The sequence below is a fragment of the Oncorhynchus clarkii genome, chromosome 3 (assembly GCF_045791955.1).
Source record: "Oncorhynchus clarkii lewisi isolate Uvic-CL-2024 chromosome 3, UVic_Ocla_1.0, whole genome shotgun sequence".
In the NCBI taxonomy this organism is placed as follows: Eukaryota; Metazoa; Chordata; class Actinopteri; order Salmoniformes; family Salmonidae; genus Oncorhynchus; species Oncorhynchus clarkii.
In genome coordinates, this window is record NC_092149.1 from 22,040,759 (window position 1) to 22,060,745 (window position 19,987).

Consider the following 19,987-nt stretch of genomic DNA (forward strand, 5'->3'; position numbering starts at 1 on the left):
TCATCTGCCTACAAAGTTGGCCACCGGAAGTTGAACTCTAGAATGATCAAATCTGTGAATGTGAAGTCAGACATTTTAGTCCCTGTCCTTCCCTGTCAATGAAACATGAATGACCACAGAGATGCATCAGCCTGTAGGCAAACCATACAAGGTTATACTGCCTCTGTGCTATCTACGCTTTAATACATTAGCTTATGTGTCACTGACTCATTGCTTTACTGCTATTTCATTTGACTTTGTTATTTGCTAAGTTTTTATTACTGAGGAGTTTTCTAATGATATGAACTCGGATGATAATTCCTTCTTTTATTTTTATTTGACCCTGTTGTACTGTGTGAGGAAGTCCAGCCCGGGGAGTGTGGTGTCTTCTCTCTGTCACCTCAAGGCCCAGAAACATGAATGCATCCTGTTATAAGGCAGAAGTTTGGGCTATTTGCTACTGAAAGCCGTCTCGGTACAAAAGCCCTGTGATCCTAAATGACACGGCCTGTGATTCTGGAGCTTGTTTCATTAGACTTCCAAATGAGACAAATTGCCTTGTCACTCTTGAGCGTGAGGAACAGTACACAAAGAAATGCTTAACTTGTCTTAATTCAGTAGCTGTTAACTTACATTAGTAATCTTAATGAGACCCAGGCGGTTTGAAGAGATCTGTACCAAACAATATACACACAGAATATATTCAGGGGAGTTCAGAAGGAGGAAGTGAAGCTGTTATTGGTGTCTCTAGTATTTTATAAGAAGCATGATGATTTAAACTGAAATAACATATTTAAAAAATAGCAAGCGTCACCTACTGCATAGGATATATCAGTACTATAGTATATCAGCAGTATGTAGCTTTTCATGTCTTTGACGATGACACAACAGTCCAACCACTTCACCTCCATTTCCTCCACCACCTGTTGATTGATACTTAACCACATTGTCTTTCCTTGTTGTGACTGATGTGTTTCAGTAATGTTTCTGGGGTGTTATCTGGTGGATGGTTAGGATGCTGGTGTTCAGCTGTGTGATATGGAGAGAGTGTTATTACATTAAATCAAATCAAATTTATTTATATAGCCCTTCGTACATCAGCTGATATCTCAAAGTGCTGTACAGAAACCCAGCCTAAAACCCCAAACAGCAAGCAATGCAGGTGTAGAAGCACGGTGGCTAGGAAAAACTCCCTAGAAAGGCCAAAACCTGGGAAGAAACCTAGAGAGGAACCAGGCTATGTGGGGTGGCCAGTCCTCTTCTGGCTGTGCCGGGTGGAGATTATAACAGAACATGGCCAAGATGTTCAAATGTTCATAAATGACCAGCATGGTCCAATAATAATAAGGCAGAACAGTTGAAACTGGAGCAGCAGCACGGCCAGGTGGACTGGGGACAGCAAGGAGTCATCATGTCAGGTAGTCCTGAGGCATGGTCCTAGGGCTCAGGTCCTCCGAGAGAGAGAAAGAAAGAGAGAATGAGAGAATTAGATAGAGCACACTTAAATTCATACAGGACACCGAATAGGACAGGAGAAGTACTCCAGATATAACAAACTGACCCTAGCCCCCCGACACATAAACTACTGCAGCATAAATACTGGAGGCTGAGACAGGAGGGGTCAGGAGACACTGTGGCCCCATCCGAGGACACCCCCGGACAGGGCCAAACAGGAAGGATATAACCCCACACACTTTGCCAAAGCACAGCCCCCACACCACTAGAGGGATATCTTCAACTACCAACTTACCATCCTGAGACAAGGCCGAGTATAGCCCACAAAGATCTCCGCCACGGCACAACCCAAGGGGGGAGGCACCAACCCAGACAGGAAGATCACATCAGTGACTCAACCCACTCAAGTGACGCACCCCTCCCAGGGACGGTATGAAAGAACCCCAGTAAGCCAGTGACTCAGCCCCTGTAATAGGGTTAGAGGCAGAGAATCCCAGTGGAAAGAGGGGAACCGGCCAGGCAGAGACAGAAAGGGCGGTTCGTTGCTCCAGAGCCTTTCCGTTCACCTTCCCACTCCTGGGCCAGACTACACTCAATCATATGACCCACTGAAGAGATGAGTCTTCAGTAAAGACTTAAAGGTTGAGGCCGAGTTTGCGTCTCTTACATGGGTAGGCAGACCATTCCATAAAAATGGAGCTCTATAGGAGAAAGCCCTGCCTCCAGCTGTTTGCTTAGAAATTATAGGGACCGTCTTGTGACCGTAGCGTACGTGTAGGTATGTACGGCAGGACCAAATCAGAGAGATAGATAGGAGCAAGCCCATGTAATGCTTTGTAGGTTAGCAGTAAAACCTTGAAATCAGCCCTTGCCTTGACAGGAAGCCAGTGTAGGGAGGCTAGCACTGGAGTAATATGATCAAATTTTTTGGTTCTTGTCAGGATTCTAGCAGCCGTATTTAGCACTAACTGAAGTTTATTCAGTGCTTTATCCGGGTAGCCGGAAAGTAGAGCATTGCAGTAGTCTAACCTAGAAGTTAGACTACTGAGAGTGAGTGATTGATGGGAGGATGGAGGGAGAGAGTGTTTTTACATTACCCCTCCCCTGATGGATGGGAGGATGGAGGGAGAGAGTGTTATTACATTACCCCTCCCCTGATGGATGGGAGGATGGAGGAAGAGAGTGTTATTACATTACCCCTCCCCTGATGGATGGGAGGATGGAGGAAGAGAGTGTTATTACATTACCCCTCCCCTGATGGATGGGAGGATGGAGGAAGAGAGTGTTATTACATTACCCCTCCCCTGATGGATGGGAGGATGGAGGAAGAGAGTATTATTACATTACCCTTCCACTGATGGATGGGAGGATGGAGGAAGGGAGTGTTATTACATTACCCCTCCCCTGATGGATGGGAGGATGGAGGGAGAGAGTGTTATTACATTACCCCTCCCCTGATGGATGGGAGGATGGAGGGAGAGAGTGTTATTACATTACCCCTCCCCTGATGGATGGGAGGATGGAGGGAGAGAGTGTTATTACATTACCCCTCCCCTGATGGATGGGAGGATGGAGGAAGAGAGTGTTATTACATTAACCCTCCCCTGATGGATGGGAGGATGGAGGAAGAGAGTGTTATTACATTACCCCTCCCCTGATTGATGGGAGAATGGAGGAAGAGGGTGTTATTACATTACCCCTCCCCTGATGGATGGGAGGATGGAGGAAGAGAGTGTTATTACATTACCCCTCCCCTGATGGATGGGAGGATGGAGGAAGAGAGTGTTATTACATTACCCCTCCCCTGATGGATGGGAGGATGGAGGAAGAGAGTGTTATTACATTACCCCTCCCCTGATGGATGGGAGGATGGAGGAAGAGAGTGTTATTACATTACCCCTCCCCTGATGGATGGGAGGATGGAGGAAGAGAGTATTATTACATTACCCTTCCACTGATGGATGGGAGGATGGAGGAAGGGAGTGTTATTACATTACCCCTCCCCTGATGGATGGGAGGATGGAGGGAGAGAGTGTTATTACATTACCCCTCCCCTGATGGATGGGAGGATGGAGGGAGAGAGTGTTATTACATTACCCCTCCCCTGATGGATGGGAGGATGGAGGGAGAGAGTGTTATTACATTACCCCTCCCCTGATGGATGGGAGGATGGAGGAAGAGAGTGTTATTACATTACTCCTCCCCTGATGGATGGGAGGATGGAGGGAGAGAGTGTTATTACATTACCCCTCCCCTGATTGATGGGAGGATGGAGGGAGAGTGTTATTACATTACCCCTCCCCTGATGGATGGGAGGATGGAGGGAGAGAGTGTTATTACATTACCCCTCCCCTGATGGATGGGAGGATGGAGGGAGATAGTGTTATTACATTACCCCTCCTCTGATGGATGGGAGGATGTAGGAAGAGAGTGTTATTACATTACCCCTCCCCTGATTGATGGGAGGATGGAGGGAGAGAGTGTTATTACATTACCCCTCCCCTGATGGATGGGAGGATGGAGGGAGAGAGTGTTATTACATTACCCCTCCCCTGATGGATGGGAGGATGGAGGGAGAGAGTGATTGAAACGCGACCCAGGCCCTGGCCCTGTATCCTGAGAAAGATAAACTCTCTCTCAGCTCTGAAACACTGAAAACAAGGGAAAATATACAGACAACACATGAGAGAGGGGGGAGAGAGAGGCAGAGAGAGGTAGTGCGAGTGGATGGGAGTAAGGAAGTCATCTGTCAAGATGAGTTATGATGCATGGCAGGGATGGGAGGGAGTGATGATGATTGGAGGACTTGTAGGGTTGCTGTAGACTCCAGTGGATATACAGATTGCTTTTCTCCTATGGGTGAAGGGGGGAGTATGAGAGGAGAGGAGAGAGGGATGGATGGGTGGAAAGCAGTAGTGGTGAATGGCGAAAGGCTGAAGGGCATGCCGTGTCAGCGCGGATGGAGGGATGGAAAGGATGGATGACAGGAGAGAAAGGGCAGGCCAGAGGGCACTGCTACTGTGTTGCTCCCAGTCAGATGAATCTCTCTCTCTCTCTGGTCTATCAGCCTCTCACTTCCTTTCCCTCTAACCCCCCTTTCATCATCATCATAACACAGGCCCTCAGCCATACCCCTTCCCTCTCTCTCTCTCCCTCTCAGCTGGTGGTCCTTCTGGTTCCCTGTGTGTGTGTGTGTGTGTGTGTGTGTGTAGCAGGCAGGGTATCCTGTGAATAATACATGACCCAGAGCCCTCTTGGATTCTCCACTCATGCACTAGCACCCTCCAATACGGCAAGCAAGCCCCCTCAGTGTGTGTGTGTTTTGAATAGCCTATAGTTAGTTCAGGCAGCTTATTGTTCCTGTCAGGGGATGTCTGGATCTCTTGTAGGATATCCTCAGATGTTATGTTGGTATATGTACAATAACAGACAACCAGCTCCCTTGAACTGGATGTCAGCCGCACCAATATGTCGGAAGAAACAATGTTTGATTGACGATCGTCAGTTTGCAGGTGCCCGGCCCTGTCACAGGGTGTTAGTTGCTAAGGGAAGCCCCACCGGCCAAACCCTCCCCTACCTGAACCAATTGGGTCGTCCTATGGGGCTCCCGGTCACGACTGATTGTGGCACAGCCTGGGATGGAACTGCAGGCTGTGGTGGTGCATCTGTACTGCGGTGCAGTGCTTTTGACCGCTGCACCACCCAGGACCCCTTTTACCAATTAATATTCTATTAGGATGCTAAGTGTTTCCTGAATTATATTCTATGATTGCCAGGGTAGAATGCCCATTTGTTAGCCTCGAGATATAACATTGTTAATGTGGATTTCACGCTTTTCTGCCTGATATCAGGTATGTTAATGAAGAGCCTCCACAACACAATGGACACACTCTCATTCCTGTTGCAACACGCCTGTCAGTCAGGGTATGAGATGGAGAGAAAGAAATGGATAGGTAGAGGAGGAGAGAGAGAGGAAGAGAGCAAGACTGATACTAAGAAAGTGAGAGAGTAACATTTCTCTCCCTCTATCTGTGGTTTGTGGTGTGCTATGTGAGAGGGTCATGATGTTGGTGTTTTCACAAATTGCGCTGTCACAGTGGAAGATAATTAGTTGACTTCTATACCATTTCTGAATTACACACACACACACACACACGCACACACACACTACTTCCATATGAAACATTGAAGAGACAATATCAGATGAATGTATTCTGAATGTAATATGTTGTGAGAGCTAGTTGACTCTGCTGTCTCCTGCTATGGCTCCATGCAGTGTAAATAAGCAGAGAGGCTAAACCCTGACAGCACTTAAGGAGTGTCTCCCCATGCATCTCTCCTCTGTGATTGTTGTTGATGCTTCTCATCCAGGGCTAGATTAATGGATGCAGGCTAGCAGGGTATGGCAAGGGTTTCATATTTCATCTAAGTGCTGCAGACTAAGTGTGTACTGTACTGTGCTGTACAGAGAGAAGAGAGAGATAGAGGAGATATAGACACAATCGATAGTGTTGTGTGAGCCCCGTCTCTCCCTGTTGCCAACCCCAGCTCAGTGCACGCATGGTCTAACCCAGCTACACTGCTACACTGCTATTGCTAATGCTGCAGACACTGCTGCTGCTGCCACAGTCTGCTTCCTCAAACTCCACCGGCCGCACCATCTCTCACTGCTAAACGGGGGCCGCCGGTGCTCCAGGATCGTTGACATGGACACAGGAGAACCCCTCGGCCATCTGCTGCGTCACAGCCCGTCTCCTAACGCACCTCTCGTCTCAAATCACAACACATCATCTCTCTCCGCCCAGCGCCCGGGAGGATTGTGACGCGTCAGTCTGCCACTTCCCCCCCTCCAGTTTCACTCCCCCCTGTGTTGTAGTACAATCTCCTCGTTTTCAACCTGCCAGGGCTAGCGGGAGAGAGAGGGAGAGACAGAGCAAGGGATAGCGAGGGAGATGTTTTGAGTTTGTTAGCAGGGAAATGAGAGGAGAGTGATTGGTGTTAGTGGTCCGTCTGCTCCGTGTTCCGTCTGCTCCCTAGAGAATCCCAGGTGAGCTGTGTCCTGCTATAAGGTAAGAAGACAAACTGATTACTGATGATTTCTCCTCCTCCCCAAATCCCTAGTTCCCTCTCTCCCTTCATCGCTCTCTCGCGGTAGAGCAGTGCGTGCAGGCTTGTGTGTGTGTGTGTGTGTGTGTGTGTGTGTGCGGCTCAGCCGGAATAGTCTTCCCCAGACACATTACACACATGCTGTACAGTACATTAGATGGGCATGTTTACCATTTACCATCTAGGGCATGTAGAGAAATAGACGGAGTAGCAGCAGTGCTGTGTGTGTGTGGGTGCGTGAATGTGTATGTGCATCTCTGTGTGTATGTGTGTGTGACTGTATGTGGGTGCGTGTATGTGCATCTCTCTATGTGTGTGTGTGACTGTATGTGGGTGCGTGTGTGTGTGTGTGTGTGTGTGTGTGTGGACCATGATGAGCTCACATGCTATCTCCACGCAGGCCCACCTGAGACTATCTGTGTGTGATAGTGATTAGGGAGGATGTGACGAGGTTATGTAGACGCAGGGGGGAGGGGTTGTGTGTGGAACACGGTGAGCTGACTCTGGAACTCTGGAAAGTCTCATCTGCAGTTTCTATACAGGTTCTTTACGTTGCATTCATTCAGCAAGCACAAACAAGAGCATCATTCTTCTTCTTTCTGCCTCTCTGTTTCTCGCCTCCTCCTTCCCTCCCTCAGGACTAAAAGGTATGTTTCCATTGTTGTACTGCGAGGTGCTGATTTGCCCGTCTAAATGGCTACTCTGTAACAGTGTTTGCTGCTCACATGTCACACTGGTCTGAGTGTCCGTCAGACCGGCGATCTGCATCTGTGTTAACACCTCACAGAACCCTACTGAGGCAGAGAGGCTGTGCATTGGGCTTTCTGCAGGGCCATACGACACAACATACATTCTTGTCTTTCTAAGGAGATGGGAGATGAGAAATGAACAGAAACAAGCAGACAACAGAAAAGCAGCAGCAGCACCCCTACATGGCTCGATGGTTTAGCCTGGTTGATGGGCGATAGATATAATAAATATACATTTCAAATGTATCTATCACCGTTCAACCAGACTAAACCATCGAGCCATGGAGGGGTGCTGCTGCTGCTTTTCTTTTCCCTCTTCTACTTAGAAAGACCAGAAGAGAACAGGGACTGATTTCAGAAAGAGAATGATGAGGACAAAAAGGGAGGGAAAGCGACGAGGGAAATAAGAGAGGAGTGGATGAGAGAGTCAAGTGGTTAGGAGAGGGAGGAAGAGGGGAAGAAGGAGGAGTGACTGAGTCTACACACTTAGAGAAAAGGGGATCCAAAAGGGTTCTACCTGGAACCAGAAGAGTTCTACCTGGAACCAAAAGGGTTCTACCTGGAACCAAAAGGGTTCTACCTGGAACCAAACAGGTTCTTCAAAGGGCCTCTATGCAGAGAGCTAAATAACCATTTTAGGATCCAGAAAGCACCTTTTTTTCTAAGAGTGTAGGGCCTAAGTTGAAGTGGTGCTCTTTTGGTCGTGAGTTATGAGGAGGCACATGTCTGGGTTCAAACCTGAGCCCTTTACATTTCCTGTAATGCACAGAGTCTCATCTGCTATGAAGCCAGATTTAGACTGTTTGATCTTCCAGATCAGGGGTAGGCAACGCTGTTGTTGGAGTGCCGCAGATACTGCAGGATTTTTTCCCCCTACTAGGCACCACACTGAGCTACTAAGTTAATTGATCAGTTCAGCGATTGCCTCAATTCAACCCACCTGTCCTACCTGCAGCACTCCAGGACCAGGGTTACCTACCCCTGTTCCAGATATTGATCTATCATGTATGCTGCCCCTCCGCCTTACCCTTCCCGGTGGTATATTTGTATATCTTGCTAGTAATCTCATTATGTAAGTGTTCTGTTTACGTCAGATCGATTTCTATAGAGAACAATGGTAGCCTTAGTACTATGATAATGATTTGTAATATGGAGACAGTAGGCTCCAATGAAGTGATAACCATTGATGAATATATTATAAACACATTGAATTAATATGTATTTCTATGGTGCTAAGCTACTATGAGAGAGGAGAAGAGAAGGGTCACTTCAACCTGGTATGATAAGTACTACAGCACTTATCTGTCTGGGGGCAGTCGCCTATGCATTCATTAATCTCTGATTCACTGCTACTTTCATAAAAGGAGGAAAATATGTCTGAATCGTCATGGAGATAAGTTTCTAATGGCTTCATAATCCACTCTCTATATTTTGTTATACATATTTAGTGGTTCACACACAGCAGCTGTTGTAGTTGGAGTGGTATGTCTCGTAGTAAATGGGGATCATTTACTGTAGGAAGATCAACCACTGCGTCCAGTAGAAAAGCATGGAATGAACCATTAACGGATACAACTGGATTAGGTATCATCGCATCACCGGACTACTGCTCCACTTGCTTGTTCAAATGCCCACTAAACCCACCGTACCTACTTCAAAGACCCACCCAATCCATCTCACCTTGTTCCAAGCCATCCTATCCTAACTTGCCCTTCAGAAGACTGTCTGTTTCTGGCTCTGCAGGACTAAAGCCAAGCCAAGCCAATCTACAGAATGAGAAGACTCCCTCTAGATGGCCGGCCTCCCAGTCCCTCCCTCTCGTCTGGAGACAGACGTAAATCTATCTTATTATTCCTCTAACAGTAATGTCTTCAGACAAGCCCAGCCCAGCCCAGTGTTGAACCTCTTACAGTAGTGTCAGTAAGGCTGAACCTAAGCCAACAGTCATTCTGCCCTGGACCAAAACCACAACAGAGGCACATTCTGTCAGACACTACATCAAACACTTCAACACTCCTAAATAGAGGGGAGGTTTTAGTTGTGACGTGTTAGTGTCTAGTGGATTAGATTACCTTGTTCTACTTATTGATCCATTGTTGGTCTCCTCTCCTTGTTCTGGTTGGCTCTGAACAGTGAGATTTGAACTATAGCTGAGCTGGGTTGTTGGCATTGGTCTAGAGTAGGGAGAGATCCACACTGGAGTTTGTAAGTGTCAGAGTGATTGGTCTGAGTGACCCTGCATGCTTCTGGCTCCTTAGGCTGGAAGTGCTGGGGAAGCCTGCCAATTTACTCATATGAGTTTTTTATCCTACATCTTCATCCAAATCAGAGCCAAGTTCTCTCGGTACTAATCAGAGGGAGGAGGTGGAGGTGAGGCCTGGGCCACTGGTCGACTGGCTGGATGGTTACCTTACTGACTGGCTGGATGGCTGGCTCTAGATGGATGAAGGGTTGTATAACTCACACAACCTATAGATAGATACCTGTAGGAGGGATGGATGGAAGGATTTAGGGACAGAGGAATTGAGGGACAGAGGTATGGACGGATGGAGGATTGTAGGATGGAAGAAAAGAGGGATTAAGGGATGGAGGGACAGGTCAGGACACAGTTCTGTTTTGTGGACAGCTGTAAAGAGTCTGGTTTGCTATATTTGAATTAGTGTTTTATTCTAGTCAGGCTTATTAACCAATGATTTATACACTAGATGTCTGATGGGGGCACTGTGTTGAAGCCATCGTGCCTCCATCTTGGCACTCCCTCACTGTTGTAAAAAACATATTTTGGAAGTTATAGAAATACATTTATTAATGTCTAAATTAGTTTTTGCCACGTTTATTCTATTACAGACACCTTAATAAATAAATAAAATACTTCAATACATGTCATTTAGTCCTTGAAATATTGAATTGAAATACTGTAGAACTCCATTCCCAATGGAGGACTGCTCCTACTGGGGAGTGCCAATATGGCCGACCGCTGGCTTCAAAGCCTCTCAATGGTCATTACATAGCATTTGGCAATCCAGGGTTTATATACATCATTCTTATCAACACAGCTGTGTGCAAAGATACTGTAGCTGATGTAAGTGAATTGGGGGGAAAAAGTTTGAAAATCATCTACCTTTCCCAAAGCCTAACCCAATGTCCAGACTTACTGTATCTGAACCTCTTTTCCCCATCGCTAACTCTAGCCCAGCCTCATCTTGTATCTCTATAGAGGGCTACAGTTACTTTCCTCTCTGGGAGATGGTTTTAACCTCTCTAGGCTAGGGGGTGTTATTTTCACAACCGGATGAAAAGCATGCCCAAAGTAAACTACCTGCTACTCAGGCCCAGAAGCTAGGGTATGCATATTATTTGTAGATTTGGATAGAAACCACTCTGAGGCTTCTAAAACTGTTTGAATGATGTCTGTGAGTTTAACAGAACTTATTTGGCAGGCGAAACCCAGAGGACAAACCATCCAGGATTTTTTTTTTCAGGTGACAGTGCTTTCAATGGGTTTTCTATGTGGTTCTAGATTCCTAAGGCACTTGCTTGCAGTTCCTATCGCTTCCACTGGATGTCAACAGTCTTTAGAAGTTGGTTGATGTTTTTCCCTTTTGTAATGAAGAAGTAGGGCTGTTCAGAACGAGGGTCGAGTCTAGTGTATTGTTTTGGTTAGGGGCGCGTGCGACTTGAAAGTTCGCTCCACTTTGTTTTTATCCGCTATTGAACGCAGTTTATCCCGTCTTAAATTTTATTGATTATTTACGTAAAAAAATACCTAAAGTTGTATTAGGAAAGTTGTTTGAAATGTTTTGACAAAGATTACAGGTAACTTATTAGATATTCTGTAGTCATGTTGCGTGAGTTGGAACCAGTGTTTTTCTGGATCTACCAATAAGGCAACTCCTATAGTCTCTATGTGCCATTACCATCATACCTGCTATAGTTTCTGAGTAGTATCATTATCATCAAACATGTAATTTGGTAATGGAAATAAGTAAAATAGTTCAGGATCAGTTTCACTCTCCCCATTCACCAATCAATCCATCAGTTTTAAAAATCATTCATTTTCCAAATCATAATCAAGACCCAATGAATTATCCAAACCAAATTCACAATGACATTGCTCAGTGATTTAAATAGATCCTATCACTCAAAGTCAAAACCCCTCAATTTAACACACATCAACATTGGCAGAATGTACATTTATATTAACATACAGTAGAATTATCCTATAGTTATAATATTAACTTTCTTATCACGATTATAATACAGATCAGTATCTTAATGCATTCTTCATCTAAATTACTATGCTTTGATGTAGTGTGTAGACCTCTACAATCAACCTGATACCACAAAGGTCGAAATACATTTTTGGCACAGTTGACCCCCCCCCCCCCCCCCCCCCCCCCCCCCCCCCCTTCAGGCACTGATTCTTCTGGCGTCTTCTGTCTTCTTCATTGTCTTGTCGTGTCTTTGGCTATTCCGGATTAAGTGATATGACATGCTATTCTATAAAATAATTTCTCCGTAATTAATATTACCTGATTGAGCTAATCATGTAAATGTAATTAACTAGAGAGTCGGGGCACCACAAAATAATATTTATAGAGCTGTTATCTTCCGAATAAACTCTTATAGACCTAGTAATACTTTACATCAATAGCAGTCAATATTAATCGTCATCTTAGTTCAGTCTCATCTGAAAGTTGTAAATTCTTGGTTATCTGCACAAACCCTGGCTAACATGTTGAATCAGCAATACAAAATTGGGTTTAATTATTTATTTACTAAATACCTAACTAATCACACAGAATTAAACATACACATAATTAAATCATAACTTGATTACAAATTACCTCATAAAGGAAAACGTCCCTAGCGGGCGGAACAGATATGACAGCTGGTTACACAAAAGAAAAGGGTCTGGGTTTGAGTGAAAGAGCGGGAAGACTGAGGAACAAAGGGCGAAGCTGTGCTATCGTAAATACAGTATTTTATGCATTCTAAATTACCGCCCATTTGGAAAAAGAAAATGCAATAAATATTTACTCTGAGCTGCGCTTTGGTAGGTTGGTGGTAGATGGAAGGCCGTGTTGACAAACCGAGTCCTTTGTCCTTTGAAGAATGTCTCTGCTGGTAAATTGGATACATTGTAGTAACGTTGTTGTGTGGTAGACGGGATACTCTGTCTGTTCCTTCCTAACCTGCTTTTGCATCTGCTGTTGCTAACTCAACAGCTAGAAGGTATCACTTCTGTAGTGAATAAGAGTTCAAAGTTCATACCATCCGCAACCAAAGCTCACGCTGATGTTGGCTTCGTACTGTAGTTATTATCTGATATCTGAACCATTCTGACATCGGACCGTCGTCCTCACGTCCTCAGATTAGGAGGTTACATTGTCGTCAAGGGCTTACAGTGCCTTGCGAAAGTATTCGGCCCCCTTGAACTTTGCGACCTTTTGCCACATTTCAGGCTTCAAACATAAAGATATAAAACTGTATTTTTTTGTGAAGAATCAACAACAAGTGGGACACAATCATGAAGTGGAACGACATTTATTGGATATTTCAAACTTTTTTAACAAATCAAAAACTGAAAGATTGGGCGTGCAAAATTATTCAGCCCCTTTACTTTCAGTGCAGCAAACTCTCTCCAGAAGTTCAGTGAGGATCTCTGAATGATCCAATGTTGACCTAAATGACTAATGATGATAAATACAATCCACCTGTGTGTAATCAAGTCTCCGTATAAATGCACCTGCACTGTGATAGTCTCAGAGGTCCGTTAAAAGCGCAGAGAGCATCATGAAGAACAAGGAACACACCAGGCAGGTCCGAGATACTGTTGTGAAGAAGTTTAAAGCCGGATTTGGATACAAAAAGATTTCCTAAGCTTTAAACATCCCAAGGAGCACTGTGCAAGCGATAATATTGAAATCGAAGGAGTATCAGACCACTGCAAATCTACCAAGACCTGGCCGTCCCTCTAAACTTTCAGCTCATACAAGGAGAAGACTGATCAGAGATGCAGCCAAGAGGCCCATGATCACTCTGGATGAACTGCAGAGATCTACAGCTGAGGTGGGAGACTCTGTCCATAGGACAACAATCAGTCGTATATTGCACAAATCTGGCCTTTATGGAAGAGTGGCAAGAAGAAAGCCATTTCTTAAAGATATCCATAAAAAGTGTTGTTTAAAGTTTGCCACAAGCCACCTGGGAGACACACCAAACATGTGGAAGAAGGTGCTCTGGTCAGATGAAACCAAAATTGGCAACAATGCAAAACGTTATGTTTGGCGTAAAAGCAACACAGCTCATCACCCTGAACACACCATCCCCACTGTCAAACATGGTGGTGGCAGCATCATGATTTGGGCCTGCTTTTCTTCAGCAGGGTCAGGGAAGATGGTTAAAATTGATGGGAAGATGGATGGAGCCAAATACAGGACCATTCTGGAAGAAAACCTGATGGAGTCTGCAAAAGACCTGAGACTGGGATGGAGATTTGTCTTCCAACAAGACAATGATCCAAAACATAAAGCAAAATCTACAATGGAATGGTTCAAAAATAAACATATCCAGGTGTTAGAATGGCCAAGTCAAAGTCCAGACCTGAATCCAATCGAGAATCTGTGGAAAGAACTGAAAACTGCTGTTCACAAATGCTCTCCATCCAACCTCACTGAGCTCGAGCTGTTTTGCAAGGAGGAATGGGAAAAAATGTCAGTCTCTCGATGTGCAAAACTGATAGAGACATACCCCAAGCGACTTACAGCTGTAATCGCAGCAAAAGGTGGCGCTCGCTACAAAGTATTAACGTTAAGGGGGCTGAATAATTTTGCACGCCCAATTTTTCAGTTTTTGATTTGTTAAAAAAGTTTGAAATATCCAATAAATGTCGTTCCACTTCATGATTGTGTCCCTCTTGTTGTTGATTCTTCACAAAAAATACAGTTTTATATCTTTATGTTTGAAGCCTGAAATGTGGCAAAAGGTCGCAAAGTTCAAGGGGGCCGAATACTTTCGCAAGGCACTGTATATAGGAAGGGAGAGGAGGGCGTGTTTGAAAAGTTTTATAGCCCATGTCCCTCACCTATCTTATGAAAACCCAAATCTCACATTTTAGAAGCTAAAATCACATTTCATCCCATCACAAATAATTTCATATTCAAACATTTAAATTGAACAACAATTCCATGTGAATCCGATAACTCTGATGTGTAGACTTTCCACTGTAGAGTTTGTCATCTTATCATTGATCATTGATGACTCATTAAGTACCACCGCATATGTTCCATTGGTCGGATTACCAGAATATAGTTCATTTCCCCCCACCTTCTGATGTTCCCAGAATCTCTATGTTAACCAAGGGTTTTGCAAATGTAACATCAGAAGGGTAGAGAGAGGAAAAAAGTGGGGAAGAAGTATTTATGATTGTCATAAACCTACCCCCCAGGCCAACGTCATGACAGTCTTCTTCAGATAGCTCTACAGTTCAAAGTGGATGGTCCATGATAATGTCCCAATTTCAATGTCTCACATGAGCCGCCATCACCTTCACCTTATGTCTTGTCCATTCGTCAACCAGTATACCAGCAACATAAGAAATGTTTGGAACAGATTGTTTGCCATGCTCACCCCACGTGGACATCTGTCACACTCCTGAGAGAAATTACATGAGAGAAAAACAGTTGACAGTTTAGATCGGACGTTACATACAGGTTGCTAGGCTCAGGACTCTTTCAGTAGAAGTGGTGCGGATATGGCGATTTTGAGCGCCTTTGGCTTTTCTTCAGCCAGTTAGAGGGGGTTTTGAGGTACTTGTTCCAATTATCTCTTCCATGCATTAAAACACAGACTGATGTCACCTTTCATGATAACCTCAAGAGAGGAAAAATCAGAACAACAGTTCAGTTCATTTTAGATTCAGGAAATCCAGACAATTATTAACTATATGATAAATTGTTACTTTTACCAATTATTCTTAATACCAATGTCTAAAGATGTCAAAGAGAATTACAACATATTCTATTGAAACAATTTTTCAAATTGGCTTATACTTCTCATCACACTGTCAACTTCATCTCAGAGCCACAGGATCAGGAATTTAGACCTATAACCCATCGGGAGAAATCCCAACAATCCAGCAGACCTAATCTGGTGAGATTTGTATCGAAACAAAACAGAACAAACAACACAAACAACACAACAATACTGTACACTCTTTCACATATCACTCAATATGTGTAAACTTCAATCCAAAACTACTACTGGTCAAAAAATAAAACAAAATATAATTAGAATCACTACCCTTAATAACTCCATACAGAATTGTACACATGCGGTCAAAGGATATTAGACTTAAGGCAGCCTACCCTTAGTCAAAGGCAACACCCTCTCCTTCTTCACATTAGTCTAAATCGCAAATATGGCAAAGAACTTTAAACTTCATCATAATTATCAATATTACAAATTGCATTCAAATCAGTATTGCAAATTACCTTAAATTCATTATCCAAATGGCTTTCCAATGAGGGTGATCAACACACACTGGAAATTCAGGACAGAGGTCAGAGTTCATACAAACCCTTCAAAGAAGTGTTCCTTACTATATTAGACAAGTTAATGAAAAACAGTCAAACATTTCATACATGTCGTATCCTGGGTTTCCAGTTCATTTCTTTATCAAAAGAATTCACATGTTTAATTGAAACTCAGAAAAGTAAAACTTCAGAAAATGCCGTCTGTGTGTGCCCCTTTTAAGATACCTTGGCAGTAAGACAAATGGAAAACTCACTAAACCCAAAGGAAATAGAACACACAAATCAAAACACCATCAAATAGTCATAACAAGTGTGTGTGGGTATTTACAAACCATAAGGTAAAAACAAACAAAAATGGCCAGGCCTAATTTAATTTGGTAGTTTACGGCCTCAATCTCACTCACTGCTCTTCCCAAGACCACAGGCCCAGGGAACATTTCAAAGAAAGACAATAAAAAAACAAATTTTCCGGAAAAAAAACACAAGTTTTAACTACAAACAAAACCTGATAATCATGATAAATTCACTGTACTCCCTCAAATCATTAATTGTTTGTTTTAATCTACCCTAACGTTTATGTGCGTTTCTTTTAGCATGTGCTATCGTTAGACACGGCAACATGTATCTGACAATTCACTCCCACATTATATTATATGACTAGTCTCTTGTAAAACAAATATGTGTTAGCTGTTTTGCCTTAGATTGTTCCTGTTCCTGAAACCCATAACCCCTTTCCAGTAATATAGTAATTTAAACCTGTGCATTAATTTAGTAAAAATATAAACCTGTTGTTTAACAAATCTAGAACCTTTAAAAAGTTGGTGCTGTCTCATCAGCGTAATAGTCAAAATTCACTGTCGCCCACTGTTAGCTATGATGTGTGCGTGCCCCAAGGGTCAATACTGTTCGGCCTGTACATTAATGATCTGCCTTCTGTCTGTACTGGCTCTGAAGTTCAAATGTATGCAGATGATACAGTGATATATTTGAATGCAAAGAGCAAACAACAAGCTACACAATAACTCATTCTTGTAATGGTCCAGTTTACTAAGTGACTCAGTGACTCATGTTTGTATCTCAATGTAAAAAGAACTGTCTGCATGTCCCTCACAAAGAGGACAACTGATGCCACTGAGCCAGATGTCTATGTGTCAGGGGAGAAGCTCCAGGTGGTATCCGATTTTAAGTACCTTGGCATCATACTTGATTCCAACCTCTCTTTTAAAAAGCAGGTGAAAAAAGTAACTCAAATTACCAAATTCAACCTAGATAATTTCCAATACATACTCGATTGTTTGACTACAGAGGTAGCAAAACTGTTCTTCAAATCTATGATACTCCCCCACTTAACATACTGCTTGTCTAGTTGGGCCCAAGCTTTCTGTACAACATTAATACCCATTAATTCAGTCTGTCTACAAACAGTCTCTCAAAGTGCTCGATAGGAAGCCCAATAGCCATCATCACTGTTACATCCTCAGAAAGCATGAGTTGGGTTGGAAAAATCTTGTTCAATACACTGACGCATGTCTTGTATTCAAGATCCTAATTGGCCTGGCTCCCCCTCCACTCATTACAGAAAACCCAAACCTATGGCAGCAGATCCACAAGGTCTGCCCTGAGAGGTGACTGTATAGTTCCCTTAAGGAAAAGCACCTTCAGTCAATCTGCTTTCTCTGTTAGAGCTTCCCATGTCTGGAACACCTTTCCATCAGACACACAACTGTACCACTTATCACACCTTCAAAGATAACATGAAGACATGGCTAAAGGCCAATCAGACTAGTGAACATAATCCCTAGCTGTGTATTGCTGCTTTCCATGTTGTCTGTAGCTGGTGAGGCGTGGAAACACTTTGTTGCTTTTACGTATTTTTTTTGTTGTTGCTTTTTGCGTGCTACGTGTTGCTTGTTCTATGTTGCTCTGCATGTGCTCACTGCTCCTTGATTGTCTTTATTGTTATTGTTATTGTAATTGTTTTTAATAACCTGCCCAGGGACTGCGGTTGACAATTAGCCAGCTGGCTAAAACCAGCACTTTTACTGAAACGTTGATTAATGTGCACTGTCCCTGTAAAAATAAAAAATAAACTTAAACTCAAACTGCAATCCACTTTAATGACCGGACATTGTTCCACATAATGGAAACAGATTATAATGTTATAATACATTAACTTCCTGCTCAAATTCACTGGTGTTGCCTAAACTATAAAACCCAGCAACAGTAAACAGAAGTGATCACAGAACGTTTCCGTTTCAACTATTCAGATCTCTACTGCGAATGTCCCACTGAATCCCTTACAGCGAGATATAGCCCAGCGAGCACAACCAACTCTTCTATTCTTACCAGTAGGAAAAAAATATAACCCATTCTCAAACAACGTTCAGCGCTTACCTTTATTGTAAGGTTAAAAACAAACTTAACAACTTTCTCTTCTCTTTCGGCTTCACACTTATGACATGTCCAAGACTATAAAAGTAACATGTAATGCACCGCATTTATAAAATGCATCATAAGAAGAAGAGAAAAACATTTCGGTGGGCACCGCTCTTTCGCAATTACCTATCCGCTATTATTAGAATTCATCAGATTTAGGCAACTGTCTCTTCTTTGATTTAGTTATTTAAATACGACTCCATTCTCAATATGTTATTCAAGCCGACCATTTAGGTAACAGACAACGTATTACATCGAAATCGCCTCGCTTTTTATGTTGAATGAATTAGTCTTTCAATTTGAACTGAGCAATCTGTTAAAACATTCAGTTTATATTTTAAACAAACACTGGTGGCCGTGTCTGTCCGGGCAAAACATACCAATAGTTGAATTACAATCAGAAACCCAGATTTGAGTCAATCCCATAACCTAATTTACAGTTGTCTGTAGTCGCACATAATAACGACACAATTCACAGAAAATAGCCTTAAATAAAGGTTCAAGTGTTTCTCCGCAGAGATTCTCACATGCGCAAAAGGAAAAGATTAGCAGTCAACGAGTTAAATCAACATTTATTGACTTGGAAACAGATCTTGCACTCTTTAATAAAAGCAGATTGTTTTCTTATGCAACATATTTCAATTACTTTACTGCATCACATTAATCCCGCAATGATAATTAGTTTAATGGATACCCTAGGCATTGTACGATGTTATAACTTACGTCGAGATTCCATCTTAATTCGCTCTAACTTTATAGAAAAAGGTTTATTCAAAAAATCTAGCAACTCCTCTCATACTGGGAGGAAAAAATAAACACATTTTCAGGCCTTAAGGGCAGTTTTATTTCAAATGTAGTACCCGGACAGAGAAAATCTAATAAGCGTTTTATAGTTACATCGTTAGGGTAAGTTAACCAAAAGTGGACACACTCCAATCAGTTTCTGAAACCATTGCCCAGACTTTGTAGACAGTTTAATAATGCTTAAACCTCATCTTTATCAAATGATCCATTAAAGGGACCAACTCAAAACCTATGTGCGTCTATGTATGGGTTGTTTAAGTTGTATCTAATTATATTCCCAGTATTACTTTATCAAATCTCCTAGTATTATACACACATAGAATTTATCATATTTTCATATCTTCACAGAATCCATATGAAACATAAAGAAATTCTTAGGTACTCACTTCAACCATTCCATTTGCGTTTTCAAGGACTCTCCACAGCTACGAATCAGCTCTCCAAACATACTCCCAGCGGAACCAAAAAAATGTACTTCTGTTTCCCAGACAGTGACCGGCCCGTCATGGGATCCTCGACGGTTCTCTAACTTCCCAGAGACCACGGCAAAATCAAGCCTCCCATAGACCTCCAACTGCTTTCTAAAATATCATCCCGCTCTCACTACCAGCCTGTGATATTCTATGGTGGGCAGTGAAGGAACGGAACTCCAAGATAACGTTATATCAAAGCTTATTATCCAAATTTCAATATCTGATTAAGCATATTTCTATATGTTACTATCCAAACTTCAGATTAAATCTAATTTCCACATTCACGCAACTCTCATATCAGTCACACAATGCTATTCCTAAACATACTTAATCAATTAGATGTTTTTTGACAATATTGTTCTTTTTTTATAACCTGCAGGATTAAAAAAATAATTGCTATCTCATGGTTAGTTCCTAGGATAATGCAACTCATAGATTTACATCTTTC

General features: G+C 42.8%; 1 protein-coding gene across 2 annotated transcripts in view; it reads left to right on the plus strand.

Moving 5' to 3' along the window:
- Positions 1–19,987, plus strand: part of LOC139390826 (cyclin-dependent kinase 14-like) — a 211,148-nt gene that overhangs the window by 32,810 nt on the left and 158,351 nt on the right. Inside the window, exon 1 of one of the 2 annotated variants that reach the window (XM_071138233.1) lies at positions 6,337–6,503. The exons of the other annotated variant lie outside the window; for it this stretch is intronic. The gene's annotated coding sequence lies outside the window, so the exon portion shown is untranslated. Of the gene's footprint in view, positions 1–6,336; positions 6,504–19,987 lie in introns of those variants that run through there. 2 annotated transcript variants of the gene reach the window in all.